Genomic DNA, 15,565 nt, shown 5'->3' on the forward strand with positions numbered 1-15,565 from the left:
ATATATAAATATATATAATATATAGATATATATATATAGTTGTATATATATATATATATCTAGATATTATATAATATATAAATTATAATATATAGTATTATATATAATTAATATAATGTGGTGGTGTGGTGTGGGTGTGTGTGTGCGTAATATATATACTATCTATATATATATATATATATATATTATATATATATATATCTGATATGTTGTGTGTGTTGTCGTGTGGTGTGTGTGTGTGTGTGTGGTGTGGGGGGGGGGTGGGGGGGGGTTGTATATATAACCATTTGGTATGCGTATTTACTCCATTTAATTCCGATAGCAACGGACAACTACTCGACCTTCCAAATCAAAAGAGCAAATACATCAGACAAATATCCCAAACAACATTCTTAATCATTGACTAATGTACTGAATAATTTTTTCTATGTTTCAGATTGCATTACTTTTAAATATTTCTTTTTAAATAAATCTATTAATACCGTTGTCTTCCATGTTAAAAATGTCCATAAAAGGAAACTGTTTAATTTAGGTATTTTCATTCCAAAATGTTCAAATAACAATGATGTTGTGTTTAATTATTCTGACTACGAACTCTCTGAAAGGGAGTTTTTATTGTCTTCTGGACTAGAATATTGTTTACCTTGTTATAAACCTTCTAACTGCAAGTTTTATTGGTCCCCTGGAACTGCTATTCGCTTAGCTTAGTAAACATTAATCTAATGGTCAATGTGGAAGGCTTTCGATCTCAGCTTGATAGCCCATAAAACTTACAATAATTTAATTACAAACTGACACCTTTCTTTAACAAAAAAGAGTTCTGAAATTCTGAAAACAAAAACTTGGTAAACAGGAGAACCTTATTATTATTAGACCGGCACAAGTCAGAGGCGTTGTTTTATTCAATGAAAGAATTGATTTAACATACAGAAAGTTGGAAAAACATCCTAAATGGAATACTACTAAATTTCAGTGTTTGGGTAGTCATGACGTTACCACTTTCTTCCATTGTGATGATAGAATCAACAGGATTTAGATATCTCTTTTGGATCAGGATATTATTAACAATAATACACATCAAAACTTAAGCAGCATGGTGGTTATTATGATGTAGTGCAGGTCGAGCTCGACCCAAGTGCCTAGAAAATTTGCCCAAAATCACACTGTATTTTTGCTGTACATTTCAATTTCTAAAATCAAATTAACCATTGCTGAACACTACTGAAAAGATAAATAATACCCATCCCTAAAAATTTCAATATTTATTACAAAATAAATAATTAAAAAAATAAGTATATACAAAAAATAATTTAATGAAATATAAAAAAAAATACAAAATATCCTATATACAAAAAAAAATTGAGGGAATCCTTCCTATATCTACTAGTTACAATAAGTTACTGCCAGAAAAGGCGTTGGACTCATAGAGGTCAAATCTGAAAAAAGAAAAAAAGGGTGTTTTTTATTTTTTATTGTTTTATTTATTTTTTTTTTTGCAAAAAACAGTAAAAATTTCACCATTTTTTGGGGGGCACCGAAATGAAATTGGAAGTGCTATTTTTTTTTTTTTTTTTAAATTAAAAAACTAATATTATCATAGAACTGAATTAAGTAAAAAAAAATCTGCACAAAGATGTTGATTTCGGTTATATCAGGGGCTAAATCTAAAGGTAATTTTTTAACCTCCTACTTTCACCATGAAAATTCTTTTAAAAATCGTTGTAACTATTGTAAAATATGATATTTATGCATGAAATTCTGCCAGTATACCAGCAAATTCCATAGTGAACAAGAATATATAGAGATATGGCAACTTTACCATTCGGACATACCAACAAAATGGCCACGGTCGACACTACTCCGACGGTCAAATCTACCACCTGAAATGGAGGAATGGAATGTAAATTTCAATGTGCTATTTACTTACCTAATTATGCGTGGATTTTATAAAGTATTATGGTGGCTTTCTGGCTGTTTCAACATTACTTTGCAGCCATAAAAAAAATCTGACCAAACTTATAATCCAACGTAAAGGTCATTTGTTGTCCTCCTAGTTTCACTAGGAAAATTTCTTATAAAAATCGTTGTAATTAGTATAAAATATGCTATATATGCATGGAAATCTACCAGAATAACACAAATCCTATGGAAAACAAGAATATATATAGCGCTATGGCAACTTGCCTTTCGGGTATGTCCGGAAAAATGGCCTCCGACTACGACAAGTACGTCGCGACATCTACCACTGAAGTGGAGGAATGGAATGTGAATTTCAATGTGTTTTTGCCATAAAAAAAAATCTGACCCAAAATACTTAGACCAATGTAAAAGTCATTTGTTGACCTCCTTACTTTCATCACGATTTTTCTTATAAAAGTCGTTTTAATTAGTATAAAAATATGATGTTTATGCATGGAAATGTACCATAATATCACAAATTCTATAGAAAAAAGGAATATATAGCGATGTGGCAACTTACCTTTTTTTTGGGTATGTCTGCAAAATGGCCCCGACCACGCTAAGTGCTATAGCCAAAATTTGGTACCAGTATGTTAGATATAATAATAATAATAAAATAATTATAATAATAATATAATAATAATTAATAATAATAATAATAATTAATAATAATAATGATTATATATATAATCTATTATTATATATAATTAATATATATATATATATATATATATATACAGATATGAATATAAAAGCCCATAAAACACTATTTTAACGTTGCAAACATATATTTCGAGCACTTCCTTCTGTGCTCCTGATCACTGGTAAAATATGGACATAGGATGTCTTACAAGAGTATATAAAAAAACGTATGTAGGTGGCGGCGGTAAGTCTCTGTTGGTGACCCAGGAAAGGTGGATATTAAACTATTCCCTGGTGATTTGTGACCTCATTAACTCCTGTCTGGCGACTCGTACTGTTCTTAAACACCTGTTTGAGGAGCGGCCTAAGGATTAGTTCGTCGATGTCTTCCGATCTCTAATGTCCTCCTGACAGGTTCATACCATTGGTATGATTGATGATAGCAGATTCCAGCATTCTCTGCCCCACCAGTTGATAGTATGGCCTTTGTCCCTAATATGTAGGAAAATCCCCGAGTTCTCTAATGCATTTCGCACTGATCTTTTGTGTTTGCTAATCTTTGCGAGGGTGGATATACCGGTTTCCCCCAACGTCAAATCTCAATCACAATTGCTACACGGTAGCTTGTAAACGCCTAAACTCCCCTTCTCCTCTTTTATTTAGGTATACGTAAAAAACCGAACTCCCAATGGATTTGGATAATGGAAAATAAAGGGATTATTAGATTTGAGGTGTTCCATGGCTTTTTGGATGATTTCATCGAACGGAAAATATTTTATTGCTGAAGTCTATTTGTGTATTGTGAGTAGGACCTCTATAGTATATTGATTCGCTTTATTTATTAGCCTTCTTAATAATGTACAAAATGGGTTAAAGCAGTTGCATTAGGTGTTGGCGGATCGTGTTGAATTCTTTTTCCACGTACCTATTTCAACATATTCTAAGCCCCCTGAGGAATAGGTTGCACCCGACCATAATCTTAACGGATACATCGTGGTAACTTAGGAAATGAATATATGAAACAGCGAAAGATGTTTTCCTCTATACTGTGAACGCATATATATTTTGCTCTTTTATGATTATTATCCCAGTAAGTAAAAATATCATCTACGTATCTAAGCCAGACCATATGGCGGGGTTTGATAGAGGAAAAGATTTCTGTTTCGAAATATTCCATGTATAGGTTGCTAGGGGGGATAGGGGACTGCCCATGCTAAAACCAAATTTTTGTTTATAAAAACTGCCATTGAAAGAGAACACGTTGTTAGTTACATAGAGGTTGATTAGTTTTATCTTTTTGCAATAGCCACAATAAAATGTCCTCCATATGGTTGTAACTTCCTCTTTAGAAAGGACAACACGTCGGTGATCGGGACTTTGGTAAATAATGATTCGACGTCAAGGCTGAGCAATTTGATGTTATGTGCTGGGGTATTTAAACTGTAAAATTTTTGTATAAAATCTTCTGCATGTTTAACGTGGGAGGATGAGAATGTTTCTAGAAAGGGTGATAACAGGTCTGCAAGCCATTTAGATATTTTACACATGAAGAGCCCTGCTAGATATTAATGGGGCGTAGAGAAATCCAATCTTAATGAATTTATGGGAGGCCATAAAAATAGGGGAGAGAGGGGCTGATTATTATCTTGAATGACTCAAGTAATTCTATGTTCTTAATACCCCCTATGGTTCTGACTGATTTGTTAAATTGGGCAGCAATGTCAGGAGGACAATGGAGATCGGACGACATCGATGAATTACGTAAATCCTTAGGCCGCTCCTCAAGCAGGTATCAAAGAAACATCTGACCACCGAACGAGTCGCCAGACGGGGGAGATGATGAAGCCAGAAATCTCCTGGGAATAGTGTAATTTCCACCTTCCTGGGTCACCAACAGAGACTTACTGCCACACCTACGTATTTTTGTTATATATATATATATATATATATATATATAATATATATATATATATATATATATATATATATATATATATATATATACTCTTTTAAGACATCCAATGTCCATACTTTACAAGTGATCAGGAGGGCACTGAAGGAAGTGCTCGAAATATATGATTGCAACGTTAAAATATTGTTTTACGGGCCTTTTATCATATTATACTGTTGTGTTACTGTAAAAAAAAGACATCCATTTTTGCCCATTATGGAAAATCAAAGTTTACGACAGATTTTGGCTTTAAACCAACCATCAAGTACATCATTAGACGGTATGAACGACTAGTGAATGGGTTTAAACAAGAGGAGAGCCAGAAAAGTTTTCTTTAAGAATGCCTACAAGAACAAGTTTCTCCCAAAATGTACGGCTTCATGCGATAGACATCAACTTCAGACCCATCTCCGGACTCCATCCGCATATTCCTCCAAGACAGAATACACGCCACACATCAAGGCATCTATGTGATAAGAAGAAATATAAGCGAGTCAGCCACATCGTTTCGCCTCCTTTGCCAGATTGATGGTATGTACAGATATCTTTCCTATTTTGTGCTCTCAGGTGCTATAATAATAATAATAATATGTCTTGTTGAAAAATGATTGCTGCATCAGCTCCATTAATTTTGTATAGAGTCTTCTCTATTTTCCTTATTAAGGATTTCTCAATGTTGCTGAAACTGGCAAGCAACGTGCCAAAGGGGATCGTCAAATCCAGTGTAGTCATATTGAATTGTCTTTATTGCTGCTATATACATATATTACTTGCTACAAGTTTCTCTTCTCTCTTTCTCTCTCCTCTCTCTCTCTGACGTTTCACCCAGATCTGCCAGGGCATGGTCACAGCGATGGTTGCTGGAGGACTGAATCTTAGTTGTGTTGTTTAAGATTAAGATAAGCTGGCCTTGTGCCAGCACGGGCTCTTGCTCACAGAGCAGCCCGTAAAATCTTAGTGGTGAGTCCTTCGCTATATATCATGGTCGTGCAGGACCCGGAGGGTGCACGACTTTTCATTGGCTGGCGGCCAGGCGTCGGAAATTCTCGAGGCGCGTTGATCTTCTCAGGTGTGTTGCGTCACCTGGAGCCGGGTTTTCATTGGCTGCGACCGTGGTGACGTCACTCCTGGTATTGGTATTTCTACCAACCTCTTCGATATTGGTCCCGTCCTGGGCGCTGGTGTTCTCGTCTGGAGGGGGGGCTGGGTCTTCCTTACACAGGTGGGCAGCAGGAAGGGTTCCTGTGTCGTATTAAGGAAGGGTTTTTGTTCAAGGATGAATAAAGCCTCAAGGAGGCGTAGGCGTCGCTGATCGGGGGCTCTTCCAATTATCTTTGTGTTTTTTACAATATCCTCACGCACGACGTGCTGTTGGTGGGCGGTGAGGGCGTGGTGTTTTATGGCACCGTTCTGGGCGTGACAGGAGATCCTCTTAGACAGTCGTAACGTTATCATACCGATATAAACTCCAGGACATCCTTGGATAGGGCATGTGTACCGGTAGACGACGTTATTCTGCTTCAGGGGATCTCCTGCGGGCGGGGTAGGGTTATTTCTCATAATCAGGTCCCTTGTTCGTCTGTTCTTATAATAGATTATAAGAGAGAGCCTCTTCCCTTCCTCCACGGGGGTGACGTTCTCTTCTACAATCTTCTTAAGGCATCTCTCCTCTTCTTTGTATCCGTAGTGCATGAAGGACTTGTAGAAAATACGTATATCTTCGGAGGGGGATTCTCTCTATTCTCTCCGTCCTCCATGTACCATTTGTTTAAGGCTGTTCTGATCTCCCTGTGGATCAGCTTGTTGGAGTAACCGTTGTTGATAATAATAATAAGAATAATAATAACTAATAATGATAATAATAATAATAATAATAATAATAATAATAATAATAATAATATCCTTTATTTCATCTCAGGGCCATACACAAGGAGCATACAAATTACAGACAGTAGCATACACAATCTAGATACATGAGACAACATGATACAAAAATGAATAGTCTGCACTTATTCACAAAATAGCTGAGGTAGCATAAAAGATAGTAATCATAATTACTGGTAATAACAGAATAATAATATTGGTGAGAAAAAAATGCATTATTGAGAGTTATACAGTTAGTGCACAGATTATATAACTTAAATTTCAATTAGAGACCTTAAGTGGTTACAGTAGTCAGGTCCAGAGGGCTAAATGCGAAAACTGAATGTAAAAAAACCTTAACTTGATAGTAATCAAGGTAATAATGAAAAAGTCAAATATCAACAATAAATATAATAAAGACAAAATCTGCAGATGACATCTTGCCAATACAGAGATTAAGTCTTTAGGGGACAAAGGACTCAGTTTTCCCATCTTTCCCACAATTTAGATCTTCTTGTCTTCACGCGGGTTACCAGACTGGACTTTGTTCGCCTTAACAAAAGGATTTTTTTTAAATTGGCCAGGTGGTTTCTATGAACATCTGTGTGGCGGTGAGTGGTAGCGGGGAGTGTTTGTGAGGCAGTCTCAGAATGTCATTGTGCACAACAGTGATACGTCTTATGGCCTCTCTTGTATAGTTGGTCCAGAGGGAACACCCATAGATACTGTAGCAGTAATAGCGGAAGAGCAGCAGTTTCACTTCTCGGTGACAGAAGGCAAACCTCCTTGCAGTCATGTTGCCAGTTGCACATAGTTTACAAATTCCAGCCGATGGTTTCCGAGAAAAACTTGTGATTCTGCAATGTGGTTAAGCATTCTCGGGAGCAGCGACATGCACTGGGTCTTAGTTTCGTTGTAGATTATATCAAATTCCTCTGCATATTGGCGGCAAGTGTCGATGAGCCGTTGGAGACCTTGCACTGATGGGGAAATCAGAAAACCATATTTGTTGGCATAACAGAGGTTGTTTAGTAAGGTTGTTTTATTGACAGTGCATCCGATTGGTTGTGAGTTCAGTTTGACACTCAAGGCATCTGTTACGTATTAAACAGGTATGGAGAGAGAATGCCCCCTTGCCGTAGCCCATTTAGGGAGCCGAAGGTGTACGATAATACGTTATCCCATTTGACACAGAATTCTGTGTGGAGAACCAGCAATGTAAAATGTCAATTAGATATAGGGTGTGCCCCTTTTATGCAGCTTTAGGAAGAGCTTCAGGTAGTTTACTCTGTCAAATGCTTTTCTCACATCCACAAAACAAAGGAAAATGAGAGGCTGATGATAGGTAGTAGTTCAGCAATTCTTTCAGTATGTAGATGCAGGTGTCGGTTGAGTGGTTTGCCATTGAAAGCTAAAGACAGTACCCCATACACCGCCTTCAGCAAAGCCAGGGGACACTATGAATTTTTAAATATGCCTTTCAGTTTATGTTGCGCCCCAATTACATTCACCAGAATGATTAATATAGATTTTGGTGGTTTATTGGGTGATACCCTTCATGCCTATAAGGACGATCTTGTAATCTTTTCCAATACTTTTAGAAGAACATTTGCTTAAAACTAGAGCTAGTGCTACCGAGACTAAGGTAATACAATCTAAGAGTACAAATATCAAAGTGTGAAGTTTTTTCAAACAGAGTTAGTCTAATTAGGTTTACGGTGTCTGGTCAAGGTCTTAAGGTACTCCCTTACTTTCCGGTACCTACTAACGTAAAGGGGATACAAAAAATTTTTGGGGTGTAGCGGGTACTGTAGAAGATTTGTGCGCAACTATTCAATCATAGCAGCTCCTTTAACTGATCTTACGAAGAAGGGTATAGAGAAATTGTGCAGTTCACTATCTTAAAATTCCCTGATTTCAGTAACGGATTTCTTTATTGCAACTGGCGCCTTTAGACCAAGGGGATAGGAGGGGTACTACTTCAGCAATAGGGTATTAACAGTTCTTTCCTATAGCTTCTTATTCATGTAAACTGAAGCCCTTTGAAAGCAAATATGAAGTAATAGACAAGGATGGGCTAGATATCGTTAACTCACTAGTACATGTTAAGTTCATAATATACGGCTATCCTGTTAAGGTCCTTACTGACCATACGCCCCTCACTGAGTTCTTCAAAAGGCTTTAATCTCAGTCAAAGAACTCGGTCATATGATCATTCAGGACTTTGGAGGCAAGATAGGTTACCTCCCTGGCAAAGCAAATATCATCGCTGACGCATTATCCCGCAACCCCAATCTATCATGTCTGAAACCATTAGCCTGAACTAGAAGATCCTCATTGTTGAAACAGTATCTGAACAAGAAAATTCACTAATCCACACGATCGTGCACATTGAAGACCAGGGTAGGAGCGCTGAACTGTTACATACTGAACAAAGGAAAGATCAGCAGCTAAGTAAAGTAATAGATGCTTTGAACGGAAATCCTAAAGAAAAAGAATATTTAAAGTATGCACAGCAGCAGAATAATTATAAACCAAAGATAAATATTCTGTGTAGGTCCATGACGAGGGAAAACCCAAAGCACACCGCATGTGACTAACGACCAGGTAATAGTACCAATCTCTCTTATACCAATCGTTCTAAAACTGGAATTACATTCCAATCCCTTACATGGTCATCCTGGGTTCTCTATACATGCCACAGAAGGCCAAATCACTATTTTTACTAGTCTGCAATGCTTACAGATATAAAAAAAAAAACGCATATGTCATGAAAACAAAGGGCATACTAAGACACCTGTCAGCCTAACCGGACCTACCCATGCCAAATCAACCCTGTTGAAAAGTTAGATAGGACTTAGATTTATTAACAGGGTTTACGAGTCGACAGAAGAAATAAACACCTCTTGGTGTTAATTGGTGCCTTGACTCGTTACACAGAACTAATAGCATTAAAAACAAAAACTGCAATTGAATGTGCTAGGAAATTCTATGAGTGTTACATCTGTAAACACGGAATTCAACATATGATAATCTCTGACTCTGGTGGAGAATTCAATAATCATTTCCTTAATTCATTGTGCGTATTCCTTTGCATAAGAAAATCAATACCATGATTTATCACACAGAGTCAAACGGTTTGAAGGAAAGGGTAACTAGGAAAGTGTTAAATGTTTTCCGAGTTACACTTGGCAGAATGGATACTAGGGATATTGCCATACTAGCGGTTTTAACTACTATTAACCATTCATATCATGAAGCACTTTATGGTACTCCCACTAGGACGCCTTTCCATATCCTTACGCCTACCACTAATTTAACAAATCCCCTAAGGGATGATATGGATGCAAGTGTAAGCCAATATAATATACTTTATAAAAATTTTAGAAGAAGATAAATTATAATGAAAAAGAATCATGTTAAAACTGCCAAACAAACAAAACCATATGCAGTAGGTGATCGAATCTATATAACAAATATACGTACGCAAGTGTTTGAACTATAAACTAACGCCTAAATTTGAAGGACCGTTTTGTTTTATAGATATATTAACGTCAAACAGGCTAAAAGTTCAAAACATAGCACAGCCTACTGACATAATGACAGTTCTGTTGGCTAATGTTCGAAGCTAATGGGAAAAAAAAAGGGGAAGAAAAGGACAAAGGAGAAGAATATAATTATAACCTATATATGAAACTTACATCATAAACTAGTTATATAAAACTTGTATGAAATTATATTTTATCTGTATTGAATAAGAAGTAGCTAATATAAACATGAGTAATTGCATATAATTTACTATTTGCAGGTTTCCAAAATGAACCTTATATTGTTTGGATTGGTACTGTTTGTTCAGACATTTTTCTCGTGGGGACGAGTTCCAAAACAAGAAATATCCAGTTTACATGTGGCTTCATCATTGAAAGAACCGAGGACATATTCATTACAGCAAGCTACATAATTCTTAAAGTTGATTAGCAAGCATTGATTTTCTTGGTCAGGAAAATTAGGGCCATTATTCTCAACAGTGACTTATCGCGATTTGCTGAGTCACAATGAATCAATTGACAGTCATTTTCCTTTTAACCCAGAGAATCCGCTGGCTCAGACTTTGGATATGGCAGAGTTGTTTTCCTATGTTATGCAGAAACAAGACGGCTGAATCAGAATGCTTAGCACGCGATCTCCTTATGTGGACCGTCAGACAAAAATGTAGAAACGCGTAACCCATTTATCTTTGCAGCTCTTAATATATTGGATTCTCAGTAGCAAGCTTAGGTCTAGGATTATCCAATCGATTCGGTCTTAAAAATTAACGATCAGAATAAGAGAATTGAATTTTTACAACATCAACATTACTTAATTTTCTCTGAATTTCACAGACAATTAGGGTCAATAAATCAGCTTTATGACATTGGTGAACGAACATTCTAGTAGTATAAATCAGATCATGGATGAGCAATACTTACTTGCAACTTTAGTATATTACAGGTTTTGAAGATGGATCATATCCATATGAAAATTTCACATTTTATAGAAAAATCCAAAGATTATGTGGAACGATCACGCTTGCCAATCAAAGACCTAACATTAACTTTAGAGAATACACGTGAGAACTTGGTTATACTCTTTTGCAAGAAGCACATAAAAATTGAATTTTATTTATAGCTCAATCTCGGTAAGCGTGGAAAACTACAGAATTATGATTAATATCCCCTTCGATTCTTCTGATGCTTGGAAACCAAATCTTACAAAATAGCTCCGTTTCCATACTTATATGTCAAATAGCTCATTTACCAGTAACATCGGATTTGTTTGGCATCGTTTTTATTTCCCACCCTTATAAGGAAACTTTTTATGGTCGTCAGAGACCTGGACCTGTTCGCTCAATGTTACAATGCCATGGATAACAGGGTTTGCACGGCTGACTCTTTGAATTCCACAATATATCCGAGGGTTCGTGCGAGTTAGACCTAGCCCTTAACGGGTCTCATTCCCATACAAACGAACGATGTCTGGATCGACTTTACCCTTATGACAAATATAAGTTCGTTTACAGGCTGCGGGTTCGCTGTTGAAGAATTTGAACTTGCCTGCCCGGAATGTTCACTTGCAACTTCACGACTGTCGTCGCTGTGGACGACTGCAGTGGAGCAACAACCAACTACACCGTTTGTGGAATCCAGCACCATCATAAGGGAGAGCGCTTACTTTGCAAATATTCTTGGGGTAATATCCATATCCCAGAACTCCCTTTGCCTTTCAACCAAAAGGTAGCCCAGCAGCTGACGCGATTGGCTACCAGACAAATCTCCTCTATGCCCTTAAGGCATTTGACTATCGAGCAATCTGAATTTGACCATTTTTCTTGACTCAACGAAGTTGTTTGGAACTGTGAAATGCGCGAAAAGTTGTTTAAGACGCTGGCTTACTGTGTAGTAGGAACCTTCTTGAGAGAACATTCCATATGTAAAAGTATCAGTAAAAGTATTGGTATCCATATCAGTAAAAGTATCAGTATCCGTATCAGTATCAGTATCTTAATATATATCTATCAGCATGCTTATTTGAAGGATATAGAAGTTAAACAATGAATCAATATATCTGTAATTTGAATCAATATATGCATGTATTCGTTATATCAGGTAGCACCATACTCAACCTGTTACCTTGTATCTTATCACATTTTTGTAGCTTTCCTTTCTCACCAGACGCCAGGTAGGCCTCCAGGCCTGTCAGTCGTCCTGCTTCAGGAACAGTCTCCATTCTGGCAATCATCATAGAGCCTCATCTCATCAACTTCCCGCAAACTAGAGCCTCTCCTCTCTACTCCTCTCTCTATGTTTTGTAGCCATCTCATTTTGGTCTTCCTACCGGTCTCCTTCCTCGGTGTCCATTCCAAAAACCTTATAGGATATCGCTCCTCCTCCATTCTTTTGGTGTGTCCAAACCATCTAAGCTGTCCTCTCTCCACAAAATCTAGTATCCCCTCCACTCCCAGTTCTCTTCTAATGTCTTCATTTCGTAGCCTATCTAGTCTTGTTACACCTTTTATGAGTCTTAGGGCTTTCATTTCAGCTGCTTGAAGTTGGCTTCTAGTTCTTGATGTTAATGTCCATGATTCATGGCCATAAGTCAATATTGGTCTTAAAATAGAGAGGTATATTATGGTTTTCACTTTGCGAGGTATATTTCTGTCTTTCATTAGTGGGTAGAGCAGATACAGGTTGTTACTGAATTTCTGTATTCGGGTAGTGTTTCCAGTTTTGAATCGTTTTGGTCACTAAACTCTACTCCTAAGTATTTGAAATTTCTACACTGTTTCAATGTCTGCCCTTCTAATTCTACATCTACGTTACTTGGTGTTCGTGATAAGTGCATGATCTCTGTCTTATTCTTGTTGATCCGCATTCCATTAGCTGTTAAGATCGCGTTCCAGTTGTTGACGTTTTCTTGGAGAGATTCTGCGCTGAGGGCTATCATTGCATGGTCATCTGCATACATAAGGTTGATGGTCATATCTGCAGCTTCATCCTCACCTAGTTCCCTCATACATTTATCTAAGAACATATAAAAAGCAGTGGCGAAACGGACGCTGCCCTGTCTTACTCCTGATTTTATTTCAAACCAGTCTTCATTCTCTTGATTTGTTTTTACTCTTGATCTGATGTTTTGATAGGTGTTATAAATTGCTCTTATAAGTTTCTCAGGGATTCCATAGTAAGGGTCTTTTAGGGCATCCCATATTTTCATTCTTGGTACTCTATCAAAAGCCTTTTCTAGATCTATAAAAGCAATATATCTATCCCTGATCCCATTCCCAGCTCTCTCAAATATCATCTTGAGGGAGAAAATCATATCAGTTATCCCTCTTCCTGGTCGAAAACCGTTTTGCCATTCACCCAGCTTTGGTTCAACATATCCTCTAATCTAGTTTCAAGTATTCTTTCATATACTTTAAAAGCATGTGACATTAGGGATATTCCTCTATAATTGCTGCAATTTGTCTTGTCACCATTTCCTTTCTTATAGATTGGGCATATTAGATCTCTTCTCCAGTCTTCAGGTGGCATTTGCCCATTCCAGAGTATGTCGATTAGCTCTAGTAGCCAGATGACTCCATCCTCCCCCATGTTTTTAAGGAGCTCTGCAGGTATTGTATCCACTCCAGGGGCCTTACCATTTCTCATCCTCTTGAGAGCAGTTTTTTAACTCCAGTGTTGTTATGTCAGGTTCTGCATCCCCAACCACATCAAATCTACATGCTCTTCAAGGTCATTGTTTCCGTTGTTTAGTAGTGTTTCAAAGTGATGTTTCCATCCTAATTCAATTTCTCGGGGTTCGGTTAAAATTGTCCCATCCATAGGGTCTTTGATTACATAAGAGGGTGGTGGCTTCCCTTTCTATAGTTGGCAGTACTATATATGAGTTTTCTGGTACCTTGGAGATCATTTCCCAGATCTTCTCCTATTCTTTCCCATGTTTCTCTTTTTGTTTGAGCTTTTTATTCCTTCCGTTTCTCTCGACGCTTCTTTATAGTATTGTGATCTTCCAAATTCAAAGTTTTCATCATTTTCTGAAGAGTTTCATTTTGTTTGCAACAACGGCCTTAGTGTGGGGGTTCCACCAAGCAGTTTGTTTTTTCCTCCTACCTCGAAACTCTTTTCTTTTGCACTGTATTATTAGCAGCACCCACTACAGCCATTCTAAAGTGTCTCCATTTTCATTTGGGTCATTGCTATCCTGTTGCATTTGTTTAGCTCTACTTATTTCGTTTTGATATCTAACTAAGCACTCCTCTTCTCATATTCTCTAAAATAAATCTTTCTCTCACTGGCTTTTAATTGGTTTGGGTTTTGTCATCTTTAATTTAAAATTAAGAGAAGCCTGTGATCTGAATCGAATGACACAGAGGGGATGCTTTTTACATCTCTGACCATATTTTTGTTATTTGTTATGCCATATCAATCATTGATTTTTCAGTATATGCTCCTAAAGCCGAGTTCCATCGGTACCACGTCCATTGTGGCTGTCTCTATGATTATAGAAAGAGTTCATAATGGACATCTGGTTTAGTATGCAAAAATCAATTAGTTTTCTCCTTCTCTATTTCTGTCTCCAATGCTAAATGGTCCTAATATGCTCTCTATACCTGTCCTGTCTTGCCCAATATGTCCATTCATATCTCCAATTATTAATGTATTCTCTACATATGGGACAGAATCTTTTACTTCTTGTAGATGTCTGTAGAATTCTTCCCTTTTCTTCTTGAGGGCGGCCCTGCTGTGGGTGCATACACCTGAATTATGCTGGCTTGAAATGTTCCTAACTTTAAGGAAATGCTAATAATCTATCACATTTGAATTCTAGATGACTAATTTTTCCAGCTAGCTCTTCACTCACAATAAAAACCTACTCCGTGTCGTGCGGTTCTTCCACCTTTGTAAAAATAATTGGTAATTGTTATGCAATAATTTTTTTTGTTCCTTCTCTGGTAAACGGGTTTCACACACCAGCCCCAACTGTCTATTTTTCTTTCCTCCATCATCATGATTACCTCCTCCTCCTTACCTACTCAAAGTACTTAGATTAATTGTTCCTAATCTCAAAGATTTATTTCCCATGTCCATGTCCAATAACATTCCGAGTCAGGATGTGCCGGGCATCTTTGATCAATGGGTCTGTCCTGAAGTAAGTCGTGCGGGGTTCATGAGCAATTTATAGCAGCTCACCGGCTTGCTAGGCCTGTCGTGAGCCCTCAGAGCTGTTAATTTGTTACCATCCATAAGCCTATTTCTTCCTAAAAGGTCACAGAGGTTCCAACATAACCCCCAAGCAGTCTTATGGTAGGTTTAAGCCACTGACACCTCTACAAGGTTTACACAGCTCCTTTATCCCAATGTATGCTGGCCTGCCTTGGGACCGCAGTGGATTTTTTGTACCATTAAGTTTTTATTAATATATGATTTTATGTTAGTATTTTCTTTTCTGCTGAATATGTATCTTCATGACTTGCATTATATAAATGTATCATTATGTATCACATATGATCCTCAGTATTTAGGAATTATCATATGCATATATCTTATACGTGGATATGTATTTGTATACTCCATGTATTTTTGGGGGGTGTTATGAATATTTTCTATA

This window comes from Macrobrachium nipponense, chromosome 5 (assembly GCF_015104395.2).
Source record: "Macrobrachium nipponense isolate FS-2020 chromosome 5, ASM1510439v2, whole genome shotgun sequence".
NCBI classification, from domain to species: domain Eukaryota; kingdom Metazoa; phylum Arthropoda; class Malacostraca; order Decapoda; family Palaemonidae; genus Macrobrachium; species Macrobrachium nipponense.